The sequence below is a fragment of the Oxyura jamaicensis genome, chromosome 2, assembly GCF_011077185.1.
Source record: "Oxyura jamaicensis isolate SHBP4307 breed ruddy duck chromosome 2, BPBGC_Ojam_1.0, whole genome shotgun sequence".
Lineage (NCBI taxonomy): Eukaryota > Metazoa > Chordata > Aves > Anseriformes > Anatidae > Oxyura > Oxyura jamaicensis.
In genome coordinates, this window is record NC_048894.1 from 133,234,727 (window position 1) to 133,256,652 (window position 21,926).

The following is a 21,926-nucleotide window of genomic DNA, read 5'->3' on the forward strand; positions in this document are numbered from 1 at the left end:
TGTCCTCTGAAGGAAGAACTCCATAAAGATCCTTTCTGAAGAATCCTGTTCGCAATGGATCTGTTTTCATTTACAGTGCTATTGACATGGATTAGGTGTATGTTCTTAATTATCTCTTGCTGGAATTCTAGATGTTTTAGCTTTCTCTTATCGCCTTTTTTTCTCCCTAAAACTGCTTATATTTGTGGTGTTTGGGGACCTTTTATTTGCATTTTTGTTTGCTTTATAAGGAGTTAGTGCGATTGTGGGTGATGTTTTATTATGTCAATACTTGGAAGGAAAAAACTTTCAGGCTTAGTCTGTATAGAATGATTTTCTCACATAAGTGTACTAATCTTTCATATCTGGTCACTGGAATTAATGTTGAGAGCAGCAAGTAGATATGAGAGAAAACGGATTAGTCTGGCTCTGTTGCATGAATATGGCTCCTGGTAGGCTTTGGGATCTCTCTGAAAGATTATTTTTACAGCATTGCAATTGCCTTATATGGATTTCCATTCGAATGTTAAACCAATTTCACATCTGCTGTGATACCACAGACAACTATTACTTAACAGAAACCATAGTCTTTGTGAATACTTTCCAGCAACAAAAGGTTTAACATCCTGAACCTTGGTTTTTAGCATGAGATTTTCTAAATTTCATTTTTAAAGAACAACAAAAGGTCATAATAATTTGGATAAATTTTATATTACTTGTGAATAATGTATTACGTACATACACAAAAGCTAAATTCAGAGATTAGGTATTTCTGTTGATGCAAATTAATACAGTATTTTCCTACTAAGTAACTCTTCCTGAAAGCAAAAGCTATCCAGTGTGTTGGCTTTACTTTGCCTCTGGGAGTGTGGGAAAGCCCTGGGAAGTGGGGCGGGTGGGGGCAGGAGGGAGAGCAGGAACGCTCACCTTGTGCCACAATTTTTTAAAAATCTTTCATTACTTTCAAGGTGTTTTTTTGTTTTGTTTTGTTTTGTTTTTTGTTTTTTGTTTTTTAGTAAATAAGAAATGCAATAAAGCATTTATGTTCCTTATGCATACATGTACAACTTTCATAATCTGTTGTGTTTGCATATATTAAAATATTATTCCAGAGCTAAAACACCGGGAAGAGGGGAATTTGTTTCATAACAGCTTGCTTTGGGGCAAAAATTTCACTGGAGATGGATCTTGCCACCTGTCCATGCTCGGTCCTTACCTTCCCTTTTTCACAAAGGTTTAACAGGAGTTGTGACAGGCCACATTAAAAAACCGTAAGGCTGAAATTTCAGGTATATGCACAGCACGTCACCTCTAGTCCTACTCTGCCTCCAGGAGTAAGAGGTGCTGGCAGCAGTGTGATGGCACAGGTCTGACAGGGTGGGATGGTGGCCCTCCAGCTGCTTTGTTTTGCTTGAGTGTAATGTTTTTATGAATTGCAAAGGTGAGAATTATAGCTAACTGTATAGCAGAGGGGGAAGGGGCACTGCCTCGTGGGGTTGGTATTGGCCCTATGGATTTTGCCCAGCTCTCCAACCTTCCCCCTTGGCCAGCTCTGGTCATGAATTCACTGATGTGAAGGTTGAGTAAGCAGAGATAGGCAGCAGCTCTTTCATAGATGGTGTGGGGGATCACAATGTGGGGGTTATGTTGTGGTGTGTGTTCCAGGACATCCCAATCAGCTGTGTGGTATCTTCAGGGGTGCGACAGCCTTCGTGCAAGAGGAATGATACTGAACGCCCGAGGGATGCCCTGAAGGCTGTGGTGAGAGCGTGTGTCAGGATCCATCTGCATCACCTGGTTAGTCTAAAAGGCAGCACTTTGGGCCATCATCTTTCATAAGCCATGAAACTGTAGCACGTACAACTTTTTTGTTTTTAGTTCTCAGACACAAGCTGCCCTTTATCTCCCAGCTGCTCTCCTGTGATGTATTTATTAATGACAAGCAGCCTGTGTTGATTACTAAATCTATGTAAGCAGCTGAGCAGACATAAAAATAAGACCTGCAATATAAAAAGCATTTTTTTTTTCTGCTTTCTTTGGCTCTAGGAAGAACACTAACCTACCAATTCCTTTGTTTTGAGAAACTAATAAAAGCAGCAGATGGGTTATGATTAATCACCAGAGGCATATGGTATGTGTACTTTCAAACAGAATTAAAATCCTTATCAGCTGCCTCCATATGTTAAAAACAGGTATATCATAAAATGAACTGTTCACACATATACAGACACACAAATCAGTAAAATTGCAAATAAACTGACATAATCTCTATGTTCCAAATTAAATACATAAAGGTGTTGACTGAAAAGCTTTATCCTCTTTAAAAATTAGAAAAATTGGAATGCATAACCTTAGATAGTAAAAAAATAAAAATATATTTCCAGGGAGACAGATTTTCGACAAAGACTCCCTGAACGTTATCTATCCTGCAAATGTTTTGTCATGACATCGGAAGAAATTAGATTTATGAAGAGTCTGAAGATGTTGTGTTTGTTCAGAAACAAACTTAAGGGCCTTTCAGATGTGAGTGATGCTGTTTTATGTTTTAAAGATATTTTTTTTTTCTTTTGGAGAATAATTTTTTTTTTTTTTTTTAAAAAAAAAAAACATTTGAGCAATATATATATATACATGTACATACACATGCACACAGGCATGTGTACATATTTAATGCTTACTAAATCCTGAAAATTCACTTTAGTATTTGCATTCTGGAAGGTGCTTGAAGACCATTCTGATGGAGCTAAGGCTGTGGAGGTTTTAAACTAATAGTTCTTCCTCATACACGTACATATCCTATAAAAATCAAAATACAAGTGAGACCTCAGTGGCAGAGAAAGTCAACAGTTTGTTGTTAAATCCTATTAAGGCTCCACTGAATTTGGAAACAGTGAGAGACAAAGGGTGGCACATCTACCAGAGAAGCATTTTTCTCTTACCTCTATGCAGAAAGTTGGAGCACAAAACACCAAAAGCAGAATAGAGAAGGCTGTTGGTAACTGGGGATGCCTGTGTGAAATGAACAATCCAGGCAATGAATACAAATATGAAGGCTAGGTTAGCTATAAAATTAGCCATGTACAAAGATGGCAAATTAAACCAGTAGCATGCGTTCCAGAAACAAAACATGATCTGCACAAGGTAGATTGTGTGCTCCTCCACAGGATCTGTTATGTTAAAAAGTGTTTCTTCAGAGGGGTATAGAAACAAAGGCAGAGGTTTACAGGATTTACTGCTTTTTCTAGCTCATAATTTTCGTTATAAAATGAAAAATAACAACATACGGACAAGAAGTTGCAGAATGTAATAAAAGGATATTTTAAATCCAACTTGAGAAACCAAGCTATTTCAGTAAAGACAATAATTGAAAGGTTCATAAGGAAAAAGCAATAAAAAAAGGTTCTCAAGGAAAATGACCTACCTGTTATTCCAAAATTTTAAATTTTAGTTTTTCTTGTTTAGTTGTGGCAAAGAAAAGCTCTGCTTGTTTGTTTCAATAAAGAAGAAACTGGATGTCATGCCTCTGATAGTGTCCCCAGTTTTTGCAGATTCTGTTATTTCTAAAGGAATGATAGCTTTCCCCGACATAACAAGCGATCTTGCCCTCTCTAGTGCAAGGACACAACAAAAATTGTGATAAGGGTCTCTTTCTATTTAGACAGCTTTTAGGTCCTAACATCTTCACTGAAATAGCCTTGATGCTGCGTGTAAGAGTAGGGCTGCATTTTTATTTTTTTTTTAATTAAAAGAAAGTGAATTCTTCACACAATAGCTCCTTTGGAAAAACATCTTAGCTACTGAGTTTTCCCCTGATGCTGGACGTCTGTGGACCATTGCAGATGCTAGAGCATCGTTATACAGAAACTGGGACTAGGTTGTGCGACTGGAGTGGTGTGTTGGCTGGATGCGGGGATGGCAGTCTGGGAAGGTGGGGAGATGAGGCTTGTGCTCTGTGAAGGGCAGCCCTGATGCTTGGTGCTCTGCTGTGGGACCGGCGACTGCTCTGTCCACAGCTTGTCTGTCAGAAACACCAGGGTGCCTTCAACACTCCAGCCAGTATAGAAAAGAAGGTATGTGAAGTCTTTAAAAACAGCTGGAAGAGCCTGTGAAAGCCACTGGAAGAGCCTTTAAGAAAAATTTCTTGGTTGCAGGCCCTGAAGTCAAGGTTGATCACTGGTAAGTTGCTTTCATGCATGACTTCTCAGGCACTGCATCACACTCAGTAAAAGGAAACCATTTCTGTGATTCAGCATGCCAATGATGGAAATTTAAAGTATCAGGTTTTTGATGTCTGACAAGAGATCTGAGCACTTCCTTGCTAATCGCTTTCCAGGACACAGACTTCTCTGTGTTCCTGATGCAATATTTGAGAATATTTCTAATTACACTTACCACAGACTTGATGTGAAAATATGTTGAGTTGATTGCTCAAGACAAAAGCTTCCTAGACAAAAACACTTGAAAAATGCAGATAAAATAACAAATTAAAGTGTGATTAAAAAGGGCATGCCAAGAAATGTAAAGGTCAGCAAAACCTGGCTGTACCTTTCAGACAGAAACAGATTTTCCCAGAGAGCATTCTAGAAATTGAAAATGTATTATTTAAATAAGCTCAAACCTATTTTTTTCCAATGTCATTTTTCTCCTTTGAGCAATTCACAGTTGTTTTACTGGATTTTCTCTATAGCAGTTAAGCTCTTCCATTTGCTTCATTTTTCCATGATTCCAGAAAGAAACAGAATCATAGAATGGTTTGAGTTGGAAGGAACCTGAAGGACCACCAAGTACCAACCCCCCTGCACATTCTAAGCACATTCTAAACCATCATTCCCTTACAGAGGTTTCCCTGTTCACTTCATGCCTTCTGTACAAAACATAAGACAAATTATACCACTTTCATTCTATGTTCTAATAATCAACAGTTGCAACTGTTACTCAGAAACACATGATGACCATCTAATAAAGCAGGAAATTTTAAAATATGGATGTGATTTTGCCAGAGTATTGCATAGTCAGCTACAGTTTAATGCATTTTTAATCAAGCTAAAAGCTCTTATTAGTTAATATAAATTAAAACATCAAGATTTGATTCCTTTTTAAGTTTCCAATTTTCTAAACATTTTTTTTTTCTGCTCTACAATTCATCTGAGAAATCTACATATAGATACATACAATATCTACAGCTATTATTTCTCTCTATGTACCTTTCTTTGACTTAATGTGGTTTGTCAGGCTTTTTTTGTTTGTTTGTTTTGTTTTGCTTACTGGAAAGATGCTAAAATTTAATTTTCAGATAAGGGTAGTGTTTTTTTGTTGTTTGATTGATTTGTTTTATTTAATTTTTTTGTTTTCCAAAGAGGATCCCAATGTAATTTTTAAATGCTGGATGCTGTAAAATTACTGACACTCAAAAGGAATAATCAAAAATCAAATTCCTACAAAGCTGAATAGACTTCAGCAGACCTGTGTCTACTCCTTCTAAGCAGGATCATGCTCCCAAAGACCATTTCTCACAAAAAATACACAAATAGTTTTCTTTTTCCAGTACTCAGGAAAAGGCTGGTTGTAGTTGCCCACTCTACATATCAGAAAACCATTCAGTTCTTTCTGACTAAAAGGCACTTGTTTCCCTGCATGTCATGATTTCTAGTCATTTCTTCTAATTGTTTTTTCATCACTGTTCTCTGGACACTTCCTGCATTAACTCATGAAGATAGGCATCACTCTTAAATTATTTACCCAATTTGTGGCTTAACTTCTCATTTCCTTAAGCGTCCTTCCCTCCTAAAACAAAGAAACAAACAGAGACAAACAAACAAAAAATTTGCTTTTCTAGCAACGATGGAGTTAGGGACCACCCTGATTTGGCTGTGTGGCTGTGTCCGTTTTTGGTCAGCCTGGCTGACTGCATTCATGGTGAGCTGCAGCAGCCCATTCCACCCCAGGTGGTATGTGGTAACCATATCTGTCCTGACAGAGAATAACTGAACAAAGTTTCATCTCTGATGCTTATTGCCATATTTTTCTGGGATCTTTCCATGGTCATTTCCAGTGGCTGCAATGCAGAACCAAAAGCAACTTCCCACCTCCTTGGGAATCAAAGGTGTAGTTTCTGCTTGACTGTGTACTGTACCAGAAAAGAATAAGGGGGAAAAGATTTGCTGGAGCATTTTTTTTTATTATTTTTATTTTTAATTATTTCTTTAGTATTTTTTTTTCCAGATTTCTAGTTCCCTGGCTAGCTCTAGATCTTTAATGTAATAATAAGACAGAGTAGGCTAAATTTGAAAACTATTGCTTAGTAAATACTAAAAGATATATATATTTTTAGTAAATACTAAAAACCCCCCTTTATTCCCTTATATGTGTCTTTTCCTACAAAATTTATTTACCTATTTTGGGAAGAACACACAAGATAGCGTATTTGTACAACAGGTGAAATGACCTCAGTAGAAGTCTTTTATCCTTGCTGATTCCTCACAAAGTATAATACATATTGCAGTGATGCATGTAACATTAAATATTGTCAGACGGGCAAACTATTGCCTTCAAAGACTGGGCTTCCCCAGACTTATTACAGACATTACATGATATAAGAACAGTCTTGAGCTAGTTTTTACAAATTTCATCTGCAACACTGTGTAACATTTTTCAGATCAGATCACTTTTAAGAGACCTCTTCAATGACAGTCATCAAACATGCATTTTAGTGATGGGAAAAGAAACAACAACACTATGCTGTACACTGTAAAAGGAGACGAGAACTGCTGACTACTTTTACAATGAAACCTAAGTAACCAGGCCAAGAACAGAGCAAACAGGATATCTGTTAGATCTGTAAGCTTATTTTATATATATATAATTTCTTGTCCATAAAAAAAATACATTTTGTGGGCTAAAAGTTGGTTTAGTGAATTAAGGCTTGGAATCACCTTGAATAGGAAGGGCATAACTAGGATGGAATATATAATACAAAGTATTTCCCAAAGTTACTATGATTCAGGTTTAAAAGAAACAACAAATATCTCTAAAGCCACTTGCCCATCTCAGAATTTATTCTGTGTCTTACAAAGCATTGACTAATGCAAGATCTTTGATTTCATTTAAAACAATAATTTTCAGAAAATAAAACTGTAGTTCACACCAGTACATTAAGTGAAGCAAAATGCATCTTTGGAATGGTGAAAAAAATCCAACTTCCATTCAACTGTCTACTCTGTTCTGCTTTGTTTGTGGGTACATCCCTGTTAATCATGACAGTGAACACCACCAGAAGAAATAGAAGAGAACTGCATCAATGAAGTTGATAATCTGGAGTTTCTTAAAATGTTTTGCATTTCAAAATAATTCAAATAGTTGGATTTAGTTATATGACTTTATTTATAACAAAAGGAATATTTAAATTATCTCATTGCTAATCATAAGAAGACAAACCTGTTCTTTCAGAATGATAATGATGGTCTTTTTCTAAAGCAGTGGATAATCTCACGGTTTGATTTCCTTAATCTAAAAACCTCCCTTTACTTCATCAGAAAATATTTGCAGTATTTAATATCAATAACTAAGCAATTTTGCTGCTTCAGTTTACATCAACCGTTTTACAAATGAAAAAGCAAGTTAGGAAATGTAACCATAAAGAAAGAGACAGATGTTTCATGAAGTAAAAGCAGAAAGAAATAAAGACATGCTCCAAGCAGTATGTGAAGTTGAAGCTCCTGTTCCTTTGCAATAATTTAGGAGCACATAGTCCCCTAGTGCTTCTGATAAATAGTTCACATATTTTAATTAGACAGCTAATCCTTATTTGCTGTACAAGATTAATGTCGTCAATTGAATGACGGTTTCCTGGAGAGTTAGAAATTGTCAGAAACAACCCATCAAGATCAAAATCCTTGACATTAATACATTAAAATATCTTCTACTTGGCTTATATTAGATGTACTTAAATTTTATGTATAACTGTTTCAGTGCAAATGACAGAGCAGTATACTGTCTCAGTAGTGAAACACTTTTTGCTTCCAATTCTTAACATGAAAGTTGACAAATTATTTATTAAAGCACTCTACAAATTAATTATTAATTGTCAGGAATAAAACTGTCATTCAATCTTAGCGAAAGAGACTTTAAGATTATGGGAGCAGCTTCATTTCTCATTTTGAATACAATGCATCTAACAAACATTTACTTTTGAAATATAAAAGTCTGGGAGTAGATAACCCATAACTATGCTGAGTAACTCCACTTATATTTTAAATTATGAAACAGTTCTGCATGCCACTCATCTTCCCATGGACTATATATATATATATATATATAAACAAACAAACAAAAAAACCCTACCAACTGGGTACTTCTGTTTTCTTCAGTTTATGTTCTAAAGTAAAACAGTAGTTACATAAGCTCTTTTCTGGAATCAGTGCAGAACACATCACAAGAACACAAGATTTAAGCACAACTTTCATTAAGTTACTGCTTGCAATGATACTTTAACCAAATATTTGAATGATTGTAAACCAAGATTAGTGATACGTATTAGTTCTCATTTACTTTTTATCTCTAAAGGATAATAACCTGTTTTAAAAATAGCAGGAAACAAAAAGTTAAGGTGAGATGGGGTTAGAATATGATTATTGAAATTGGGTGAAAAAGAATTCTTAATAAGGTTATCAGTAAGCTCAGTAACACCCATGTTTCAATAAATCCGAGCTTGCTACTCAAGTACCCCCCGACAGCTCATTTGCAAAATGTCAACATTCAGTCACACTTCTCTGAAATTCAGTACAAAACAGATGAATAAACAAGAAGCACAAATTTCATAGTTACATTCTGTTACAGTGTATGGTATGGCAGAATCAGAGAATGTTTCAGTTTTGAAGAGATCTCTGAAGGTCCTCTGGATAAACATCTAGCTCAAGGCACCACTAATTTCAGATAGACCAGATTATTCTTTCTTCCACTTTCTGAGCTTCCTGTATACAAAAAAGGAGGGGAGGAAAGGGTATGAGCATTCTGTAAATCGAGACAGAAGAGAAGCACTGGTCCTATGTGTTTCTGACTGTGGTTCCCACATTTCTGTGGCCTAGCTGGTCAGAGTGACCACAATTCTGCTGAGTTTTACAGCTTCTTTGGACTCTGCCTCCTGGGTCATAGTGACTGTGGGGTTCTATTGTTTTTTTTTTGTTTGTTTGTTTTTTTTTTTTTTTTTTTTTCCTACTTACTTTCTGTCCTAGATTGATAGATCCAGCTTACAGACTAGAACTACTTGAGAGATATTTCCATCTCTTCAGCCTATTTGTGATGCTGTGTTGTGTTCAGAAGGACAAAATCGCCTGATGCATATTCCTTTAGACAGGTCTTACACTCATTCCATTCTCATCCTTAGCCATCCATTTCTTATATGAGCTATCAGTCATGCTTAGGTCTTTGCAGACAGATCATCTTATCAGAGAATCATACAGGATTACAGTGCTGGATCATCATCTCTTTCTGCTGGGGCTGGGAACAGTTGAAGTTGTTACTTAAGAACTTCACCTGTTTGACCTCAGTCATTTCCTGAAACTCCCAGAGCTCTCCCCTTTATTACATGGCTGTTTTGGGCACATTGCATGCAAAGAGGTGTTTTGTCCACATTTGTGCAAATGGTGAGCAATTCATACATTGTTTTCCTCTTGAATTTCAGTTTGTTATTTTTCATTTGTATTTCCAAATATCTTTTTATTATTGCATCTCGCTCCAATTTAGCACCAGCTGCATATCTCATTAAAGCATTTTCTATTTCTTGCACCTCATTAAATGCATGTTATGTAAGACTGGGCTGGAGAGCAGTAATGTACTTTGTCACACAGCATTAGCTATCTCACTTAGCTAATGCAATTTGCCCTGAGTCTATTTATTTCTTGAAGCTCCAGTCCCAACAAACATGAAGCATTTCTGGCAAATTTTGTTATGTGCTATTGAATGCCTTTTTGACTATTCAGACTATCACGCATTTAATATAACTTATACCTCTTTGAAAGCACTTCTCCACCTCAGAGTACATAACAATTTCTCTGCATTGCCAGTTCTTAACGCTTCTGCTGCAACTGCCAGTAAGAATTCCCACCATGCAATGATTTTTTTAAGAAATCTGGGCTTCATCCATGAGTATCTGGATTCAGGCCATGGAGCTAATACCAACTAGTTTGTAGTAACTCCCAGTTATTACTCACAGAGTACATAATGAAAAAAAGGACTTAGAAGTAGAATGTCCTAAATTCCATTGACATCTCCTGCAGCCTTTCAGTCCTGAAGACACACTTTTATATATATTTACTTTCTGCAGTGCTGATAATTCTAACTTTTCCCTAGATCCTCTTAAAGTTACAGAATTCTGGGAGTAAACGATTTGTGTGTTGGGTAATGAACTTTCAACCCCATATTAAATGATGTAATGCAGTTAAAAACAACTCTTGAAAGAGATTGAAGTGGATATTCCTCATTACAAATGTGTGTGACTTAAAGGATCACATTATGGAAAAATAAATATAGCTTCATAGCCATAATTACTTTAGCTGACGTTCAGCTGAGCAGCAATAAAACATAGATCATCTTAATATGTATTGTTGTTAATCTTAACGATGATTTATAACATACAAGCTAAAATTACCTCACTGGGTTAGACAGATGAAGTCAGTGAAAAGCAGCTAAGCTTGATAATTAAGCTAGACAAAGTGGCAAGTAGTCTTTTTATTATTATTATTTTTTCCAGCTTAACATATATTATTGTAATATATATAAGTACTAAAAGACAATGTGAAATTCCTTCTTTTTAGCTATGATTGGTCCTGCTGAGAATATGTTCAAATAAAACAGATATTTCAGTAAATAACAGTAAATACACAGTGTTTTATTTTACTAGCAGAACACTATTGCTAAGATTATAGGTTAAGAAATACCTCCAGCCTTGAAATTCTTCTGGTAACTTGTGGAAGCAAAGCAACAAATGAGAACTTCAATTCCACTCCCCCCTCCCCCCCTTTTTTTCCTTGTTCTTGTTGTTGTTTCTTTAATAAGTTTCTTATCCTGCTTGGGCTAGGGCAGTTTTTTTTAGGTTGCTTTCTTGTTTTCTTTTCTGATCTGAAGCAAGCATAGAGCTGATAGGAACTGGGGATCTTTGTAATAAAAGAAAAATCAAATTGTGTAATCCTCTACCTTTTTCCATTCGAGGGTAATAAATACTTTTTAGATCAAATACACAAGATTTTTATACTTATCAGGATATTTTCAAGTACTGTAGAGTGAAATGAGATACTTATATTTCATCAGTCAACAATATCTTTCTCTTCAATTTGTTCTTTGGGACTTTATCTGCAGCATCATTGTGCAAGATGGGCTTCTCAGTTCACTGTTTTTTAAGAAATCCATGGTGGAAATCAGATGAGAAATTCCATTTAAAAGAAATAAGAATGGTAAAGCAAACTTAAAATTTGGAAGAAAAGAAAATCCATCTATATTTTTCGTGTTGTTGCTGCTGCTTGACATCCTGGAACAATTTGGAGTAATGTCTTAGTCCAAGATTTCCAACAGGACCCGGCTGGCTTTTCAGTCACGGACACACCGTCACTGAAGTGCACTAGCACTTCTGTTCTGCAAGCCAGAAAATACAGGGGAAGATAAATCACTTCAAAACAAAGGCCTGATCTGATAGCCTATTTCAGTTCCTCTTAGTTTTTGCTCATGACCAAGTCATAAAGTATGTTCTCTTACACAAACCTAATTTTTATGTGATGTTATGAACTGTGGTTGCTCTTTCTATGCTATCAGTTGAACACAGGTGCATCTTTGCGCTAGTTACACAGGCCACTGATTTGCTGTGGTAGATAAGGTCACAGAGGTTAAATGATTTGTCTGTAATATGATGAATAGTACAATAGAAAAGAGAATTGGGTTACATGTGGATGTGGGTTGTGAAATTGAGATGGAATTGTAAATCTGTAGAAAGCATTCGGATGTGCAATACTGAGAAACAGGAAATCCATAGAACATGTACTATTCAGCACAAACATGTTTCTTTGGAAGTAAATAGATTTTAAGGAAGTGGCTAAAGTATTTGGACTTTAAGCTCTGTTGGAGGTTGCTAGATGTGTGGACTTACAGTAGTTTTCATAGAAGGACTTAATATTTGGTTGGTTCTATATAGCTTCTTAATAAAAGGCTTTATAATACATCCTGTTTAATGATTTGTATACTTATAAAGCATTTTTAAGACATCACGTATGAATAAATTGGGCCCCAATATGGGTGATGGAAAGAGGTTTGAAGAAGTTCAGCACCTTGGAAAACCAAATCACTTAAGAGCCATTTGAAGGTGGACCTGCTCATATCCAACATGAGTATTTGGTTTCACGGCAGCTTAAACAGCCATCCAGATGGATGTTGCTTCTGCTGCCACTGTCAGGAGCTGGTGTGATCTCTCCTTGTGTTACTCCAACCACTTCTTTCACTGCTGGACACCAGGTCTTTGCAGCATCCTGTCCCTTTCCACATCATGTAGCTGCTGAATTTGGTGACCTTCTTGCTCCCCCATACTGTGCCTGTGGCTCTAAGGAGCAGCCCTTATTCTTTGTGTGCTTTTCTCATTTGAAAGTTTCTGTAATAAAGTGAGGGCTGTTTTTCCAGCCCACCAGGGTATTTTATTTATTTATTTATTTATTTATTTTTAAGAGAAGGTATGTAAGCATGTTATATACTGCACCATGAAGATTTCTAGGGGATGCAGAAAATTCTGGGCTGTAGTTCTGAAGCATTGGGTATGCAAAAGAAGACAGGACCGATATAGCCTTATCCATGCTGCCTTTTGGCTGTTTTTTGGAGTGAACCTTCTTCCTTACTTTGCTCAGTTACTTGAAGCAATCCAAAAGATCAAGGGAATGCTCTAAAAATAAATCAGTATGGGCACTGAGGGTCCAAGGCATAATTTCATTTTCAGGCCCTCAGCTGTTTATCTGTGTAGATCTATCCCATGAAGTCAAGGCTAACTAGGCCTGTAGTGCTGCTGTGCAAATGGTAAATTCATTCCTGCTTCTTAATTTGAAAATAAGCTAAGTTCCTTCTATGGTCTCAGACAGCTGTATATTCCAGGAATAATGTTTTCAAATATGTAGAGATTTTTTAAATTTTGTTTTGGTTTTAATATATTTCCTGCTTTAACTGTAAAAATGAGTCTGAGTTATAGAGTTGCCATCAGCAGCTGCATAATAAACACACTTTAAGAAATCATAATTGCAGATCACCATGACCTAACACTGACTATCCATACCCCCTGGACATGAAATACAATCACTGGCTGCCATTACTTGGTATCTTGTTAATTTAGATACTTTAAAGAAGCAAATTCCTTAATATCTTGTAGTACTATCTCCTGTTACAGTGTCTTGATTTTCTGAAGTAATTGAAAATATAACAAATCAGACTCTGTCATGTCTTTTCATAGCACGACCCTATTTAACTTAATTGTCTCCTAATGCTCCAGTCTTTTATATAAGCAGTATTGCTGTCTGCTCCTAGCTTAATATTGCATGTGACCCAGAAGATAGTAGTGGTCCCTGTCCTAAGGATATTTAAAAGAAAACATCTGTCTTAAAGATGAAATTTTAGTTTAAACTGTGCCCTTGGAAGCCTTTGTGCCTTGCAAATCTTTTGAAAAAGCTAATAGTATTTACAGGTTGCTTGACAGACTAAGAAAGTGGAAAGAGATTTCAAAATACTGATGTTACTATTTTCGTTATAAAGTATGTAAAATATCAATGGGTTTTACTTTTCTTTCTTTCTTTCCTTCTTTCTTTCTTTTTTTTTTTTTTTTTTTTTTTTTTTTCTGTTACTATCAGAAGAAAATGAAAATAGTCCAAAATGTACACCTGCTGTCTATAGGGACTTTGCTGTGCTCCTGCCCATCATGGTCTTTGCTGCTGCTGCACCGCAGAGTAAGGAAAGAATGTGCTCAGTAGATCAATCAGATTGCTCTCTTTGGTATTGTTTACAATAATTGTTAATTAGTTTCCTAGCGTAGTACCTCATTTGTGGTCAAAATAAGATGCACACCAGATGGAGAGAAAATTAATTCCAAAGTAGTAATCTATCCATATACATAATTATTCCTTGTAACTGTGTAATAGTGGTGGTTTTGGCTGTTTAAGCTCTAGCAATGGATAGATCAAACAGATGACATTGCTTAAACATTATTCAGGGTTTTATTGGGTAAGCTGTAAACAATTGATATATGATTGCTTTTTGATTGGCTTCTTCTTGCAATCCATGCCTTTTAATGTGATATTGTGTTTTATGTTTTTTTGTTTACAGACTTTGGGTTCAAATTTTAAATTTGCATAAAGTGTTGCCTGCTAATATATTTTGTCATTTCCATTGTAAATCCTACCTTCCATAAGTTTATAAGTTGTCTTTTAAAATTTGTTATACAGATGTATTGATATGAAAGAAAATGAAGAAATGATGAAAAATATGGAATAAGAATCAGGTTTGAAATGTTTGGAGTTTTTGTTGTTGTTGTTTGAGGTTTTTTAACCTTTTTTTTTTTCTGTGTGTGTGTTTTGTTGTTGTTTAATTTTTTGTTTTGTTTGTTTTTCTGGAACAACTTTACACTTAAAGAGTCTCTTATGCCTAGTGGAAAACACTGAAAAGCATGAATGAATTTATATTTACAAAAAAAGATTTATACTCTTTGTTCTTACTCCTATGGACTTTTTCATGTGGAAGCAAGATTACTCTTTCTTTTATGTTAAGAATCTGATTATTCATGTTATTTCTCCCTCCTCTGAAATTACAGTTGTTTGTTATTTCCCACCCTTTGGAAATCATCGTGATGTTACACAGATAGAGCTGATTCAGGAAACATAATCCTAAACTTAAGTACATAATTAGTCAGTAATTTCAGAGGGATTCTCAATGTGCCTGAATTTAGGGATGTGCTTTTTAAGCTTCTTCAGCTGGTCCAAAGTTGCTTTGAAATTACTTTGCTAATTACTACTCCTATTATAGATACTGTAAGGCTTAAGAATGAGTAAATAAAAGTTCTATAAACATGCAGATTCTTCCGTAATTGAAGTACTTCTTTAAGCTTTCTGTTTAGAAAAAAGGATCATTGGAATGCAAACACTTCTGGAGACTTTTAGCTCATAGCATGATATTTTCACATTGAAGGATGCAAATTGCTGAGAGGAGATGAACTTTTATACTGTTGTGCAGGCTGTGAGAGGTACAGGTTGGGTTATCTCAGCAAAGCTCCAAATATTCTGACACCTTCCTGGATCTGAACATTTGAGCAAGAGAGTGATTTAAAAGCACTCCATTTGTTGTTGACTCTGTGGCAGAATGGCTATAAGAACTGTAAGCATGGCATATTAAATTTATATTTTTATCATGGTGAAGATGTTGTTAAGAAGGCTGTGAGAGGTGCCCAAATGTATGAGAATGACAAAACCAGAGTCAGGGGGGTGATCTTAGTGGTGTTTTCCCTTTAAGGTCTTTAGAGATTGTTGTCTTATACGCAGTCATATTGTGCTTCCAAATACAAGAAAATCAGAGTCAGAATAATTTCATATGTGACTAGTCTAAGATGTAACATTATACATGATTTAAAGATAAATTATTTCAATAGTTTAAAGAGAAAATATGCAGATTCTCCTTTGGGCAGGGCATAAATCAAAATCCATTTGCGACAAGAAGAAAAACATCACTGATGTTTACACAAGTGCTGTCTGTGTGGGCATTTGTACAGACTTTGTCTTTATGTAGGAATACGTGCACACATGCAGGCTTACCATTTAAAAACCTCAGGAAAAAATATATATGGAAAAATTTGTATAATTTGGATACAAAAAGTATTTCATGTCTGATACAGGTTTTGTTGTTAGATTTAGATATTGTAATTGATGCTGTTTATCTCATTTTTCCTTTTCAAAAACACCTTCATTCCAGCATCAGGTTTCACAGTGCTTCCTGTTTCACCTTATACTGACATTGGTTTAAGTGGCTGGCTCTTTAAATAATACACTTTAGAATCAACACACATGAAAATAAGGCAATATATTGTCAGATATTAATTATATGGTAGATATTAATTACATATGCAAATAAAGTAAGTTGTTACTGGCAGACAGGGCCCTCATTTATCAGACAGTGAGATCTAAGATGGCTGGAAAGGAGCTAAAAGAAGAGCTGAAAAACAAAGTCATGGTGTGGCTCTAATAGCTGCCCAAATCTCTGGTCTTTCAATGTTAGTTCCGTTTACTTCAATTTAGTTCTGTACAGTCTGTGTAAATGAAGGTCGTCGGGACTTGCCACCACTTTCCCTTTTCATCAACTTCTCTGTAAAATTTCCTCCTTCTCTTTACTGATGTCCAGAGGGCATCTGCAAAGTAATAGAAGAGCATATATATTTTGGCCCAAAAAGACTGAAATTTTAGTTGATGATGACAAAATGATGTCACTGCACAGAGGTGAAATTAGCCTCCTTTCTCATTCAAAATATTTGAGTAAGCACATCAAATTTCTCTGAAGTGTGGAAAGTCACTCTCTGAATCTGAGTTTCTCTCTCATGACAGATATCAAATTTTCTACAGAATTTCTCCCAAAATATGTTTTAAAACAAGATTATTTTTTAGATAATTGTATCCTGGAGAAAGCTTTCCCTCTTTCCAGTGAAATCCTATTGCAATTCCAGCTTTGGCAAAATTGGCTCAAAGTAATTACAGGTTGAAGCAACAAAGCTGTGCTAAATTCCCTGTGCCTAGGGAAGTGGTTGAGTCACCATCTCTGGAGGTCTTTAAAAGACGTTTAGATGTAGAGCTTAGGGATATGGTTTAGTGGAGGACTGGTTGGTGTTAGGTCAGAGGTTGGACTCAGTGATCTTGGAGGTCTCTTCCAACCTAGATGATTTTGTGATTCTGTGATTCTGTAAATGTGCCTTGAGTCACTGTTCTGCCTAACTTCTAACTTACAAAATTGTGAATTTCTGAAGGGCAAGGAAAGACTCATTTGAGGGAAGTAATTCCAATCTGGGAAAGTGCACAACTGACCTATGAGAGATATAAATAAATAAATAAATAATCAGGAAAAATCCTGTCCTATCAGCAAATTTGAGCACATGGGACAGGTTTTAACCAGGTGGAAGGGAAATGTCTGTACAGAATTCGAGAATCAGAAAGTGGAAATCTTGCATGAAAGGAAAATGAATTGCAAGCCAGTGGAATAGAAAGCAAAAACATGAGCTAAACAATATCAACACTTCAAAATAACAACATAACTATGAGGGGAAAAAGACCAAAGAAGGTGGTTTGTGTTGTTTAAGAGAATAAGGAACTAAAAAAAACCAACTGCTTAGCACCTGAATCAGCAAACTATCCAGCCATATGCTTAAGTGCATTTTTTTATTTAACAAAACACTCTGCAGTCAATTGAGTAATCACTGGGGTCTGCAGAAACCTTTCCATAGCTGCTCTGAGAATTAGTTTAATCCCTTGGACAATTTTATTTATTTATTTATTTATTTATTTATTTATTTATTTATTTATTTATTAAATTCAGTGAGACATAGGTTTTGTAGGATTACAGAAAATGAAGAGGAAAAGATGATTATAAAGATTTTTAAGAGTTTAATCTGAAAATTTTAATGCATGTACACTGAAAACCACAGTCTTCCTGATTACTTTAAACTGTGTTTGGAAAATCTGCATATAATCAATTGATATATTTTTTTTTTGTTTTGGCAATACATCTTGAAATACATGTTATGAGGAGATACTGAGGACACTTGGGCTGTTTAGTATGGAGAAGAGAAGACTGAATGGTGGACTCATTGCTCTCTGCAGCTTCCTGAGGAGGCTAGCTGGAGAGGGGGGTACCGGTTTCTGCTCGCTGGTAACTGATGGTAGAACATGAGGGAACAACACAGATTTGTGCCAGGGCAGGTTCAGACTGAACATTAGGAAAAATTTCTTTGCTGTGAGGGTGGTCAAACACTGGACCAGGAACAGGCTTCCTAGTGAGATGGCTACCCCACCTGCCAGTGCTCAAGAGGCATGTGAATAATGCCCTTATTAATTTGCTTTAACTTTTTGTTAGTCCCAAAGAGGTTAGACAATTAGACTATGTATGATCTTTGAAGGTCCTTTCCAACTGAACTATTTTATCCCATCCCATTCCACTCTTTAAATGTTTTTAGAAGAGAGCAGGGTCTGGAAATGGTCTCAGCTGTCTGTGTTACCTCACCATGACAAAGGACAGATGACAACATCATAAGAGTTGGGGGTGTCAGGGGCATTGATTGGTTGGAAAACCAACTGAAGTTCTGCAACTCTTTATAAGTATCTGTGGTGGGTTTCTCTGGCCCCAAGAAGAACATTTCAAACATCTTAAAATCACAATTTAACTAAAATATGCACAATTCAGTCAGATGATTATGAATTTACCTTTAGTTTTTAGTGGACCATGACTAAAGGTCTTATCCTTTCTCCCTGCTCCCACAACCAGGTTTCAATGCTACACACCACAGCAATGCCAAGATGTAGTTGTAGTGATTTAAACAATAGTTTACTGTTTTCATTGTAGAATAATTCAGTCATTTCCAGGAAAGAAAGATACCTAGTTTTAATATGTCTAATGTGAGCAACAGTGGATACTTCAGGAAGCAGACTTTTCTTCATAAATGCAGTCTTTGTCATTCACATAATAGGAGAACGGAAGTATATACTAATACAGATGTGGAGCAGAGGTACAAAGATAGAATGCATTGCTCAAGATTATCTAGAACAGATTTTTCTGCTGCAAATATAGGCCAGTAACAATTGGAGCAAAAATGTCCAAATGATAGAGTCTAGGCCGTGTAAGTCTTGCCATATGTAGACTTGCTTTCTCTTATATTCAGTTGTATACAAGATGTGCAGTTGCATAAAATGGTCAAGAAGCTGCATTTGGTTGGGTTCTCATCTCAATTACTCTGTATTTTAATGCAAATTAAAACTGGGCAATGCATTTGAGTGCATTTGGAATTGGGGAATATGCATCTCTGTAGTGGAAACTTTGAGTGAATTATATGGAGTTGTCTGGTGGTAATCTTTGGGTAAGTCATGGCTTATTAAGGAGCTGGCATGCTGAGTCACCCTGTGCTGGGTGACTGCACCCAGACTGGGCTGGTTTTGTTCCTCACACTTGGGAAGAAAGTGCTGGAGAGGTAGCAGCACCGTTCCTGGTTTCTGAGCAGTTGGCAAGTACACTGGGGGACTTAGTTTGACTTATTTCTAAACAATTAGCATTTGCAATTTTTTTAATAAGTTATGGAGACCTTATGGAGTAGTTTAAAATACTTCATATCAAGCCTAATTATTTTGTGGGTCTAGATCACTCAGTTCCAAGCAAGGCTGAGACTTTATTGAAGCACAAAAAGACACTTCAGCACAACAGTTTGTTGCGTTTTCTGAAGTTACTATCCTTTTTGGTAGAAAAGATTTTTATAAAAATAACGTTCTTATGAATATATATATATCTGCCTAGTTTATATTGGGTATCTGTGAAAGCTGTTACAATTCAGAGTATTATTTAACACAGGTTCTGTCTTCTCTCTACCTTCTTAAGACACATAGGATAACATTGTGTACAACACATTGGATTTTCATATATATATTTGTTGATATTTTTAAAGTGAATTTAACAAAGAAGTTTTGGAAGGGAAAGCTTTCAAGTCTTCTGGGGCTCACGCTTGAAAATTAACCTTTTTTTTTTTTTAAAAAAAAAAAATTAGCATGGACTGTACATTCTTTTTGTGAAACATTTTTGCAAAGTATGCAGATTACAAGATATTAGTCTCATAAAGTACATTTTGAGATATTTGAAATTACAATGAGGAAACCAAGGATTATATGTATTTGTTAATATTTTTAGAACACTTTTTCAATAATTGTTTTAGCTGCTTCTCAGCTTCAGGGAATTCATTTGGTTGCCACTTTGGAATTTCTCTGGCTTACTGTCTCTGAGGGCAGTAAAATGCTAGCTATTTAATTACTAAATTATAATTATTACCCTTTATAGGCTTTCCTTTTTGAATGGCCATATTTTCTGTCATAAACAGTAAAATATATTACCATTGTAATTCATATTATGGCAGGCTACAGATCTGGTTTAATATGATGCTTGATAATTGAACTGTTTCTTCAGTTAAGTGATTAAGTATCCTTTTCACTTGGTTGAAATCAACCCAACAAATAAAATCTACGGACACTCTAAAGCTTCAGGTTTTTGTAACTAACACTTGCACTGAATCATGCATCTGTGTAAAACATGTAGCAGCACAGTATGCAGTAAGAGTGGGTAGAAATTAGGTATTTAGAGGCTTTCACACAGAGAAAAATGGCTGAGATATTACCATGGGATGCAAAATAAGGGATTTCATCTGTTGAAATCAGGTTTTCCTGTTTTTAACATACTCACAGTAGCTGTGGCACTGTGGGTAGCTCTTCTGAGTCACACATTGCTACTATTCCAGGGACTGAAGTGAAGTTTGTTCCATTTTCCTCCAATAAACATTTTATATTTGAAACTTAAAATCAATTTATGTTGTCTATTTATATAAAAAACAATTACAATTTTGAATAGCTTATTGTATGATCATTTTCGTAATAAGACTATTTTGTTCTTTTTTTCTTCTTGAAAGTGGAGTAATGTAAAACTGAAACAAGGGGCTCTCCTTTCTAAAGAAGAAGTACCAGAAGGCGACAGAGAAAATAGAACCAGGCTGTTGTCAGAGTTGTATAAAAGAAGGATAAGTGGCAACGGTCACAAGTGGCAGCAAGGGAAATTCTGTTTGAAAAGAGACACACAGGGAAAAACAAAATGCAGTGGGTAGTTAAGCACAGGAATAGTTTGTCCCCCAGCCTTGGAGGTTTTCAAAATGCTCCTGAACAAGGTCCTGAGCAACTTGAGCTGACTTTGCAGTTATTCCTTCTTTGAGGAACTGTTTGGATTAGATGGCTTTCTGAGGTCCTTCCCGACTTAAATTGTTCTATGATTCTAAGGATATTTGGAGATAAAATTCCTCAGGAATGCTTGTTTCACAATAGTTGTTCCCAAATGCTTTTCTGGTAAGACATACTGTAGATAGTGAGAACCTAAATGAGAGCATTTAATCAGGTAAAAAGTAATTTGATGTATACAAGTCCTTTGTAGGCTTTGTAGGCGTGCTGTATTTTTTTGAACATAGCTACAATGGGGATTTTGTCTTCCCAGCAGCATCAATGCCTCAGTATCCCACAGGTGTGGGTGGGACATGTCCTGGAGCAGTAGTTCACATGTTAGGTCTCAGACACAGATGGGTAGTTCTTCAAGAGATTTAAATGCTCAGCACCCACTAATCTTCAATGGAATAAGGTTTGTAGTGACAAGAGAAGCTTGTTCTCTGGAGGACAGGGCTAGAATTGGAACTGATATAAATGTTCCTCTCCTCACAGCTTGCAGAACACAAGCCAGCCTAGAAGGTCCACAGTGAAAGGAGGTCACTTGAACTTATGCCTATCATTTTCCAAAACTGAAGGCTGGTTTGTGCACCTGGAAATCAGAAAATCTGGTTTATTCGCTCTGTATTAACATAAACAAAATAATAAAAAGCTAATGACAAGTATTTTATCAACTTGCATTTTTGGTGTTGAGTCATTAAACGTCATCCTTAAACATTATCTCTTTTAGACAGATGAGGCTGTGTCAAGGTTACCACAAAATATTTCTGTGTTTAATGTCATTGTATTGATCTGTACATATATTTATGTATTTTGGTTATGAGTTGTCAAATGTAGTTCATAAGATTCTAAGATTCAATTTTGAGGCCAGTTTGTGACCTTTATCCCTAATTTAAATAGAACAAACCTTTTTTTTTTTTTTTTTTTTTTTTTTTTTTTTTTTTTTTT

The 21,926-nt window shown here is 35.8% G+C and overlaps 1 protein-coding gene across 1 annotated transcript in view; it reads left to right on the forward strand.

Moving 5' to 3' along the window:
* Nucleotides 1-9,572: 9,572 nt before the first annotated feature.
* The window catches only part of SLC26A7 (solute carrier family 26 member 7), an 83,711-nt gene continuing 71,357 nt past the window's right edge, over nucleotides 9,573-21,926 (forward strand). The window contains exons 1-2 of the mRNA XM_035318253.1: nucleotides 9,573-9,620; nucleotides 14,436-14,491. The gene's annotated coding sequence lies outside the window, so the exon portion shown is untranslated. The remainder of the gene's footprint in view (nucleotides 9,621-14,435; nucleotides 14,492-21,926) is intronic.